Source organism: Gossypium raimondii, chromosome 11 (genome assembly GCF_025698545.1).
Source record: "Gossypium raimondii isolate GPD5lz chromosome 11, ASM2569854v1, whole genome shotgun sequence".
NCBI classification, from domain to species: Eukaryota; Viridiplantae; Streptophyta; class Magnoliopsida; order Malvales; family Malvaceae; genus Gossypium; species Gossypium raimondii.
Genome location: NC_068575.1, coordinates 28,795,895 through 28,807,107, shown reverse-complemented (window position 1 = coordinate 28,807,107; position 11,213 = coordinate 28,795,895). Strand labels below are relative to the sequence as shown.

At 34.8% G+C, this 11,213-nt stretch overlaps 1 non-coding gene across 1 annotated transcript; it reads left to right on the top strand.

Moving 5' to 3' along the window:
• Positions 1 to 9,364: 9,364 nt before the first annotated feature.
• LOC128034995 (small nucleolar RNA R71) lies at positions 9,365 to 9,471 on the top strand. Its single transcript, XR_008191399.1, has one exon. It is a non-coding gene; the product is annotated as a small nucleolar RNA R71 (small nucleolar RNA).
• The last annotated feature ends 1,742 nt before the right edge of the window (positions 9,472 to 11,213 follow it).

Below are 11,213 nucleotides of genomic sequence, written 5' to 3'. Positions count from 1 at the left end.
CATCAACTTGAATAAATTGAAACTAATAAGCTAAGGAGAATAATTAGAAAGCCTACATTCATTGTTGATTTGGTAGCTTATGCATATCCAGTTTTAGTTGATGACATTCTTACCACTTTTAATGAAGCAATTCAGAGTCCTAAAGAAGAAAAGTGGAGGATTTCCATGAACGAAGAAATGTATTCCCTTCATAAGAATCAGACTTGGAAGCAAGATAGTGAGCTTATTGAAGGGAAAGAAGACAATTGGGTGCACGTGGATGCTTGCAAAGAAAGAAGGATTTCCTGGCCAAAATGAGGTGTGCTACAAAGCAAGATTGGTGGTGAAAGGTTATGCCCGGAAGTAAGGAATTGATTACAATGAAGTATTTTATCTAATTGTGAAACATTCCTCCCTTCAAATTTTATTAGCTTTGGTGGCATGATTGCATTTGGAACTAGTTCAATTGAATGTAAAAATTGTGTTTTTACATGGATACTTGGAAGCGGAATCTATATGACTCAAGTAGAAGGATTCAAGGTTGCTAGAAAAGAAATTTTAGTGTGTAAATGGTTCGCGACAGAATGTGCAAGTGTACACAATCGTTATTAAGTAATAAGTAATTAAAAAGAGTATAGTCTCCATATGGATTTGTTGAAATCAATAATTGTAAAATTAATATTTACAAGTTGGTTTAGAAAACTAAATATTTGAGAATTGGTGAATGTTAAAATTAAATTAACAACTAATATGAAAATGAAATAAATTAAAATGCAATGAAATGGTTTAGCAACAATTCACAAGTTTTAACAACAATAACATGAATAAGCTAGAACAATTACAATTCTTAACTCAATTCATTATTTATCATGTTTAACAATGTTCTAGAAGAATTCCATGTCAACTTTAACAATGTTCTAGAAGAATTCCATGTCAACTTGATCATTTATGAACTTGGAATCTACATCATATCACTTACAAAAAAATGTGCATCTTTCTATGTCCCCATTTGACTAAAGATTTTTTAGAATTTATGCAAAGTGGATGGTGGAATGACGAAAATGTGCAAGTGCACACAATCGTAACAAATAATAAAGGGACAAGTAAATGTCGAGTTATCGTACCCACAGGGACTGTACAAAGGAATATTTATGAAATTAATGTTAAAACACTTTGGTGATGGAAAATATTTTGGTTTAAAGATGATTAAAAACTAAGGGTTAAAAACTAAGTAAAACAAATTTAAAATAAAAAGGTTCTAATGCACGATTGGAAATAAGGTTTAATGAAGAAGATATAATTGTGTTGGATTAATTACATTCCTTTAACTTAGAAATATTAAACTTATGTTTATACTGCTACGAACAAATTCACGGCAACTCGGTAATTTCCTAACTACTGCTCATACATACTTATTAAATTAATCAATCTCTTGAACATTTTTCAATGTCAATCCAAGTGATTAATCAATCTTCAAAAGCATATAAAAGATCAAGTGAAGTACCAAAGTATTTCTACCTTGAAACAGTTTAATCACAATAATCTTGCAAGTTATGCAAGGCATATGTATCGCCAAATACAATGCTAAATTAACTTCAACTACCTTAGAAGAATAAACATGCACTGATTAAGTATTGTGTCAACTAATTACAATTTCTATATGATTTAATAATTAATTCATTAGTTATCTAACAATTAACATTGCAAGAATAACTTAGGCATGTTTTTACTTAATCAAGCATCTTACCGAGGCCTATAACAGCACAAACACAATTTCAATAATTCAAGCAAGCAAAAAACAATCAAACCAACATGGATTAAATTCAAGCTAGATTGATTAAAATAACCATTTCAATAGCATAAATATTCATAAACATGTTTGTCAAAACAACAATGAAATTTAAAGAGATAGGGAACAAGAAGCCTATCTGGTGTTTCTCTGTGGCTTGACTGAGTTTTCCATTCTTCATTCTTCGTTGTCCTTGGCTATCAAGGTGGCCTATGAACACTTTAATTGCTTCTCAACAATGGCTGATGAGGACCTCTTACCCAAGAGAATAATTTGACACATGAACAAAAGGGAAAATGGGCAGGAAAAGTTGAGAGAAAGTGAGAGAGGAGAAGAGAGAATGAGAGTGTAAGGGATGATTTAGCTGATCAGCAAGGGCTGGCCACACACATGGCAAAGTTGAGAGATTCAACTTTGCTAAAAATAGCCTGGGGCAAATCCATAAAGCCACATTTTTTGGAGGGGTTTGAATGCAAGGTTGAAAGTTATTCAAGGGCTTCTTTGCAAGCTTATTTAGTCAGCTAAAATGCTGATTTGGGTCAGCATATGGACGGTTCTTGGCAGCCCAATTGGTGGCTGGTTCGGTTCGCTAGATTCGGTTCAACCAATGTGGTTCAACTGGACCCTTTTTTCAATAATTAATTAATAATAATTTATTTAGACAAAATTAAATTAAAATTAATTATATTATGAATTAAAACACATTTTTGGACCATCTTAGGCTAGAAATAAATTTTCCTTGATGCTTCAAATTGCTTCTCGGTTTTAATTTTCGAGCATTGTCTGCCGAGCCAATTTTCTCCCTTTGTGTGAATCTGTTGAAAATAGTCAAAATTAACCAAAATTAACTATAAAATTAATTAAAATTCATCATGTTCATATTTTTAACATAATTTAATTATTTTATAATATTTAATTATTTTTCGACAAGAATTTAACTGAAATATCATGATTTTAAGTTAAAAAGGGCATGTAAAAACACATAAATTTTAGTGTTTCCACACCCCCAAACCTAATTCAGTGCTTGTCCTAAGTAATGCACAAATTTGAAAAGAATTTTCTCGGAAACACTTTTTGAAAAACTCCTTCATAACAACATTCTTCCCAAAATCATGAAATTATTATACTTATGCTCAAAAACAAGAAATTTGATAATTATGCTACTCAAGTATATATATCGTTCAAATTAATCTCAACAATTACTACAATACAAAAATTAGACTAAATGTTTCTTAATAAAGACTAGTTAATCCATACCAATTTGATTTTAATCCCTTATTCAAAATTAAACTGCAATTATTAAGCTTAACTGATGTCTTCATATGTCGAACAGAGCAATTTCTCTCCACTAATGTAGGTAACATTGGAACTTTGAATCAATAGGTCTTTAACAAGGTTGTAACGTGGCTGGGCTTAGAGGTAGGTAAAAGATAGATAATTTTAGGTCAAAAAGAAACCCTAGACTCAGCTTGTATCGGACGTTTTGAAATAATTACCTTCAATACATCAACTTTTCTTTCCTTCTTTTTCGAGTATTTTGCTCCATGTACTACAATTTTTAGAGCATTTCATACTTCTTTCCAACTCCCCCAAACTTATCTTCAAAGAATACTCTAAATAGTACTGAGTCTAGTGTTTGGGACATTTTAAGATAATTAAGAAAAGTGATGGCTAACTTTGTAAGGGTTCAAATAAAATTAGGCCATAAAGTCTCAAAGTTGGGTTTCAAAGGATAAAAATTTCATCATGATTGGCTTAAAAGGCTCAAACTGTCCAAACAACAGTTGCCTAAATCATTTTTAACGTTCCATGCTTCCTAGGATTTCGCCTCAAGAAACTACTAAGTCAAATTCTAAAGACTTAAATTTTCATGCATGCCTAACTTTCCTAAAGAACTAAAATTTTATGGTTTGGTTTGCATGCTTTATTAGAAATACATTTCATGTCATTATTAAGCTAACATAACAATTTATTAAAATAATCAAACTTATTCATACTTAAATTTAACATACTTAACAAAATTCAAATTTATTGAACAAAAATATATCATATTCATAATTAAAAGAAAAATTTTATTTTGAGTGGAAATAATTTCAATTTTTGGTCCCCCAACTTAAAATGAACAATGTTCTCATTTTTTAAAGTGAATAGATACTATACACTAAGTAGGATTCCAGAAAAGAGGAGGTGAGTCAATTTGACTGCTTAAGTACCAAGCACTTTCTAGATCCAATCCTAGACATGTATATACCTATTGCTACACTTTAGACTTTACTACTTGTACATATTTACTTTTGATTCCCATCTCTTTTTATTGTGTAGAAATAAAAAAATTCCTAATTAATCCTAATTCTGAGCTAAGTTGATAAAAATTAATAAATAAATTATAAATAATATAATTATATATTAAAGTTTATCAAATTATTAATAATATTAAAGATATTTATTATAGATGCTTTTGGAAAATATTCACAAAGAAAGGCACCTAATTTTTTATATTTACGAAGAGCGACTAAATTTTAAAAATAATTCAATTAAGTCACTAGACTTAATGAAAATTTAAAATTGAGTTGCAAATTAAAACTTGGAACAAAAGTGACCCTTTTATTTGAAACTAAAAATTTATTTTTCCATTTAGGGGATAATTTCTTGGAAAATTATGTCAAAATAAATTCCCAGGAAAGATTGGAAGGGTCACAACCAGTCCCGCTTAAGTTCCAATCTCCTAGACAGAATTTATTTAAACATACTTTACCCAAAAATATACCCTAAATCATTTATTCAAAAAGAAAAATGAAAAATTAAGTATTTGATAAAATGAACGAGATTTTATCCTGTTCAATTTTATCTCCCCAATAATGTTTCCGGCGCTGAGCATTAACTCGAAAATTACCTCCCTTACCTTGGAGTTCAACAACTCCGTATGGATAGACTTGGTGAATCGTAAATGGACCGGACCAACGTGATTTTAGCTTACCTGGAAAGAACTTCAATTTGGAATTGAACAACAAGACTTGCTGACCTGCTTCAAATTCTCGAACTCAAATGTGGTTGTCATTCCATTTCTTGAGTCTTTCTTCAAATAATTTGGCATTTTTATATGAGAACATTCAGAACTCTTCTAACTCATTGAGTTGGAAAATCCGTTTCTCTTTCGCGAGCTTAGGATCCAATTTAAGCTGTTGAAGAGCCCAGTAAGCTTTGTGCTTTAGCTCCAATGGTAGATGGTAGGCTTTCCCAAAGCCCAAGCTATAGGATGACATCCCTAACGGTGTCTTGTATGCTGTTCTGTAAGCCCACAAAGAATCATCTAATCTTGTGGACCAATCTCGTCGGTTCGGGCAGACTACCTTCTCAAGTATGCCTTTGATCTCTTTATTTGCCAGTTCAGCTTGCCCATTTGTCTGCGGATGGTAAGCTGTTGCAACCTTGTTTTTCACTCCGTGCTTGTCTAATAACCATTTTAACCACTTGTTCACAAAGTGGGATCTTTCATCACAGATGATAGCTCTTGGGGTTCCAAACCTTGTAAACACATACTTCTGCAGAAACTTCATCACAACCTTAGCATCGTTTGCCGGATATGCCTCAGCCTCGACCCACTTAGACACATAGTCTACTGCTACTAGTATGTACTTATGATCGCAAGACGGAGGAAAAGGACCAAGAAAGTCAATACCCCATACATCGAACAACTCTACCTCAATGAAGTTTGTTCGAGGCATCTCATTTCTGTTGGTGACATTTCCAACCCTTTGACATCAATCACAGCTCTTCACGTAAGTGTATGCATCCTTGAATAATGTTGGCCAAAAGAATCTAGCTTGTTATACTTTGGCCGTTGTACGTGTACCTTCGAAGTGTCCCCCACTTGGAGCTGAGTGACAGTGGTATAAAATCTTTGGTATTTCATCTTCTGCCACGCATCTCCTGATCATCTGATCTGCACACTTTTTAAACACATATGGCTCTTCCCAGAAATAGTACTTCACATCGTGAAGAAACTTTTTCATTTGTTGATACGTCTTATCAATTGGCATCAAACCACAAGCTAAATAGTTAGCAATATCAGCAAACCAAGGGGTATTATGGACATGATTTACCTTCAGAATATGTTCATCTGGAAACATCTCCTGAATTGGTATAATAGTAGAATTCCCTTCTTATGCCTCCAATATGTACAAGTGATCTGCTACTTGATTTTCGACTGCCTTTCGATCTTGAATTTCTAGATCAAACTCTTGAAGTAGAAGTACCCATCGGATCAGCCTCGGCTTAGCATCTTTCTTCGCAAGTAAATACTTAATTACTGAGTGGTCCGTATAGACAGTCACGTTGGTACCTAGCAGATAAGATCGAAACTTGTCAAAAGCAAACACAATAGCAAGTAACTCTTTTTCTGTTACCGTATAATTCAGTTGAGGTCATGTTAGGGTTTGACTTGCGTAGTAGATAGGTGAAAAACTTTGTTCCTTCGTTGGCCCAAGACAGCTCCAATTGCAAAGTCACTTGTTTCACACATCAATTCAAATGGCAAATCCCAGTCCGATGTGACGATTATGGGTGCCATGACTAATCGAATCTTCAAATCGTTGAAGTCTTTTAAGCATTCCTCATCAAACTTGAATATAGAGTCCTTCACCAATTATTTGCATAAGGGTTTAGCAACTTTGGAGAAGTCCTTGATAAATCTTCGATAAAAATCGGCGTGGCCCAAAAAGCTCCTAACACCCTTTACAGATGTTGGAGGTGGGAGTCTCTCAATGTCTACCTTTTCTTTATCTACCTCGATCCCATGTCTCGTTATCCAATGCCCTAGAACAACTCCTCGTACCATAAAATGACACTTTTGCTAGTTGAGTACGAGATTCATTTCTTCGCATCGCCTTAGTACCTTAGTTATATTGGCTAAGCAATCATCGTAAGTATCTCTGAATATTGAAAAATCGTCCATAAAAACTTCCAAATATTTCTCAACCATGTCAGTAAAAATAGACATCATACATATTTGAAATGTAGCAGGTGCATTACATAAATCGAATGGCATGTGTCAAATGCAAACGTACTGTACGGGCAAGTGAATGTCGTTTTGTGTTGATCTTTCGATGCTATTGTAATCTGATTATACCCTGACCCTGAGTATCCGTCCAAAAAACAATAATCTCATCCTGCGAGTCTATCCAGCATCTGGTCCAAGAACGGCAAAGGAAAGTGATCTTTCCTAGTCACCTTGTTCAGCTTCCGGTAATCTATGCAGATTCTCTATCCCGTAATCGTTCTAGTCTTTATCAACTCATTGTTCTCGTTCTCTACGACTGTGATACCTCTTTTTTTGGAACACACAGGAATGGGCTTACCCATGAACTGTCTAAGATGGGATAGATGATACCCACATCTAACCACTTGATGATCTCTTCTTTTACTACATCCTTCATGATAGGGTTAAGTCTCAATTGTCCATCGATCATCCCTTTTTTGCCATTTTCCAGGATAATCTTGTGCATGCATACAGATGGACTAATACCACGAATATCGGCTATGGTCCATCTGATGGCCTTCTTGAATTGTTCAGAACAAAGATAAGTTTCTCTTATTGCTTAGTGGTCAATTCTGCTGAAACAATCACATGCAGAGTAGAAGCATTACCTAAATAAATGTATTTTAAATAAAAAGGTAATACCTTCAATTCTAATTTAGGTGGCTCCTCGATTGACGCTTTTGGTTACGAATAGTCCCTGTTTTCTAACTCCAAAGATTCAAAATGGGATTACGAATTAAATCCCCTTAGATTAGCTTCTAGCAAAGCTAAGTATTCATCATCCTCTTCATCATTTGGAGGATCCAATGTCAAAATTCTTTCCAGTGGGTCCTCAACACAGTTGAGTTCCTTCTCCACTATTAAATCCTCTAAATTGGACACTGTAGAGCAATCATCCATTGTGTCAGGAAATTGCATAGACTTAAAGATGTTAAATGTTACCTGATCATCCTGAACACACATAGTGAGCTCGCCCTTCTGCACATCAATAAGGGTCCTTCTAGTTGCTAGGAACAGCCTTCCTAGGATGACTGGTATTTCTTTGTCTGCTTCAAAATCTAGAATTACAAAGTCATTAGGAAAGATAAAATTATCTACACGTACCAATACGTCGTCAATTTTTCCTTCTGAATGTGCTAAGGATCGATCTGCTAGTTGAAGCGTAACTGTAGTTGGTCTAAATTCTCTTATCCCCAACTTTATAAATATTAACATAGGCATCAGGTAGAAACTTTCACCTAAGTGACATAATGCCTTACCACAATATGTTGCTCCAATGTTGCACGGTATAGTAAAACATCCAAGATCCTTCAATTTTGGGGGTAGTTTTTGTCTTGAAGATAGCACTGTATTCCTTCGTTAGAGCTACCGTCTCAAATTCTCCAAGTCTCCCTTTCTTAGACAAGATATCTTTCATGAACTTGACAAAATTTGACATTTTCTCAAGTGCTTCAACCAACGGGATGTTGATGTGAAGTTGCTTGAGTACGTCAAGGAATTTCTTGAATTGAATCTCCTGCTTCTGTTTCTAAAGTCTTTGAGGGTAGGGTGATGGTGGTTTCATTACTGGGACTAATTTTACTTGATTCATCTTTGGCGGTAATTCTACATCTAACAACATTTTTAGTTGATCAGAATTAGCTGGTCCTGAGGTTACTTTGTCGAGTTTTGCAGATTCTGTTTCCGGTGAAATTGGAATTTCAACATTTTGTTGAACTTCTTCTGAATCTTGAGCGTCAGCTGGCTCCTTTTCAACTTCAATAGTGTTGGGCTCTACTGTCTTTCCGTTCCTCAATGTCAACGCTTTACAATGTTCCTTCCCTAGATTCCTCGAATTCTCCGTGTCACTAGGTAGAGCACCTTGTGGTCGATTCCTGAGTTCAATAGCAAGCTGGCCCACTTGGTTCTCCAAATTCCTTAGAGTGGCATTGTTTTTTGCCATGTATGCCTTCAATAGATTCTCTAAGTTATTGGATGGTTCTACTTGGGTTGGTTTCTGAACTTGTTGGGGGAAACTAGGTGGTTGAGTTGGTCTAGGTTGGGCGTAAGTGTTACTGGTTCCAGCCCCTTGGTTACTTTAGGAAAAATTCAGGTGATTTCGCCACGATGAGTTATAAAAGTTGGATTGCAGTCCTTGCCTCCCTCAGTTTTTGTTTTGGTTACCCATGTAATATATGAATTTAGGGTTCGATGGACATTCTTCAAACAAATGTCTTTCCCCACAATACACACAGGCTATATTCTCAAATTGGTTAGGTGGTTGGGCTGCAAAACTGTTAGACCCATTAGTGGTAAGATTCTTAAGCATTGAGGATATTGAAGATACTTGAGATGCAAGTGAAGTGAGAGCATCCACTTCATGTATTCCAGCGAATCGTCTTCGTGATGCTACTCGATTTGTTGGCCATTGATAATTGTTACTGGCAATCCTCTCAATAATTTCGTAAGCCTCATTATAAGATTTAGAAAGGAGAGCACCATTAGTAGAGGCATCCACTACCATCCTCGTGTGAGCATTGAGAACATTATAGAATGTCTCAAGTTGAATGCAATGTGGGATTCCATGATGAGGGAACTTTCGTAATAACTCTTTGTACCTTTCCCATGCCTCATACAGAGACTCATCATCCATTTGTTGGAAGGCAGTGATCTCATTCCTAAACTTGGCATTCTTACTCGGCGGGAAATATTTCATGAGGAATCTCTCGGCTAACTCTTGCCATGTAAAAATAGAGTTCGGTGGCAATAAGTTCAATCAGGCACGAGCTCTGTCCCTTAGCGAATATGGGAACAGCTTCAGTCATAATGCATCGTTGGGTACTCCGTCTCACTTCAAAGAATCACTCACTTCCATAAATAGTGTTAAGTGAAGATGAGGATCTTTAGTAGGCATTCCACTGAATTGGCCCACAGCTGAAGCATCTGGAACATGACTGGCTTCAGCTCGAATTGTTGTGCCTCGATTTTGGGTCTCCTAATACCCGGATTAAGATTATTCAATACTGGCATGACATACTGTCGTAAAGCTCTATCGCTATCATCAGCAATAAGGATAGGATTCTGAGCAAGGTTTGTACCATTTCCTTGATTCATATTCTCAAAGTTTATCTCTTCAGTCCTTCTCTGGTTCGCTTGTCTTCTTCGCTGTCGAAAGGTTCGTTCTATTTCAGGGTCCACAGGGAGTAAGTCGATAATTTGGTCAATACTCATAAATACCTGAAATAATCACAAAAATATTAAGTAAAGATTTAATCATGAAAATAAATAAACTAAAATGTAAAAATAGATTCACAAATAATGGCTTTTTTAAAAAAAAACAGTCCCCAGCAACGGCGCCAAAAACTTGGAACGAAGAAAATGTACAAGTGTACACAATCGCAAGTAATAAAGTAACAAGTAAATGTCGAGTTATCGTACCCTCAGGGACTGTAAAAAGGAATATTTATGAAATTAATGTTAAAACACTTTGGTGATGAAAAATATTTTGGTTTAAAGATGATTAGAAACTAAGTAAAAAAATTAAAAATAAAAAGGTTCTAATCCACGATTTCAAATAAGGTTTACTCAAGATGATACAACTGTGTTGGATTACTTACATTCCTTTAACTTATAATTATTAAACTTATGTTTATACTGCTACGAACAAATTCACGGCAACTCGGTAATTTGCTAACTCATCGCTCATACATACTTATTAAATTAATCAATCTCTTGAACATTTTCAATGTCAATCCAAGCGATTAATCAATCTTCACAAGCATATAAAAGATTAAGTGAGGTAACAGAGTATTTCTACCTTGAAACAGTTTAATCACAATAATCTTGCAAGTTATGCAAGGCATATGTATCGCCAAATACAATGCTAAATTAACTTCAGCTACCTTAGAAGAATAAACATGCACTGATTAACTATTGTGTCGACTAATTACAATTTCAATACAATTTAATAATTAATTCATTAGTTATCTAACAATTAATGTTGCAAGAATAACTTAGGCATGTTTTTACTCAATCAAGCATCTTACCGAGGCCTATAACAGCACAAACACAATTTCAATAATTCAAGCAGGGAAAATATAATCAAACCAACACAGATTAAATTTAAGCTAGATTGATTAAAATAACCATTTCAATAGCATAAATATTCATAAACATGTTTGTCAAAACAACAACAAAATTTAAAGAGATAGGGAACAAGAAGCAAATCCGGTGTTTCTCCGTGGCTTGACTAAGTTCTCCGTTTTTCGTTCTCCATTTTCCTCGGTTATCAAGGTGGCTTACGAACACTTTAATTGCTGCTTAACAATGGTTGATGAGGACCTCTTTCCCAAGAGATGAAATCAACACTTGAACAAAAGGTAAAATTGGAAGGAAAAGTTGAGAGAAATTGAGAGAGGAGAAGAGAGA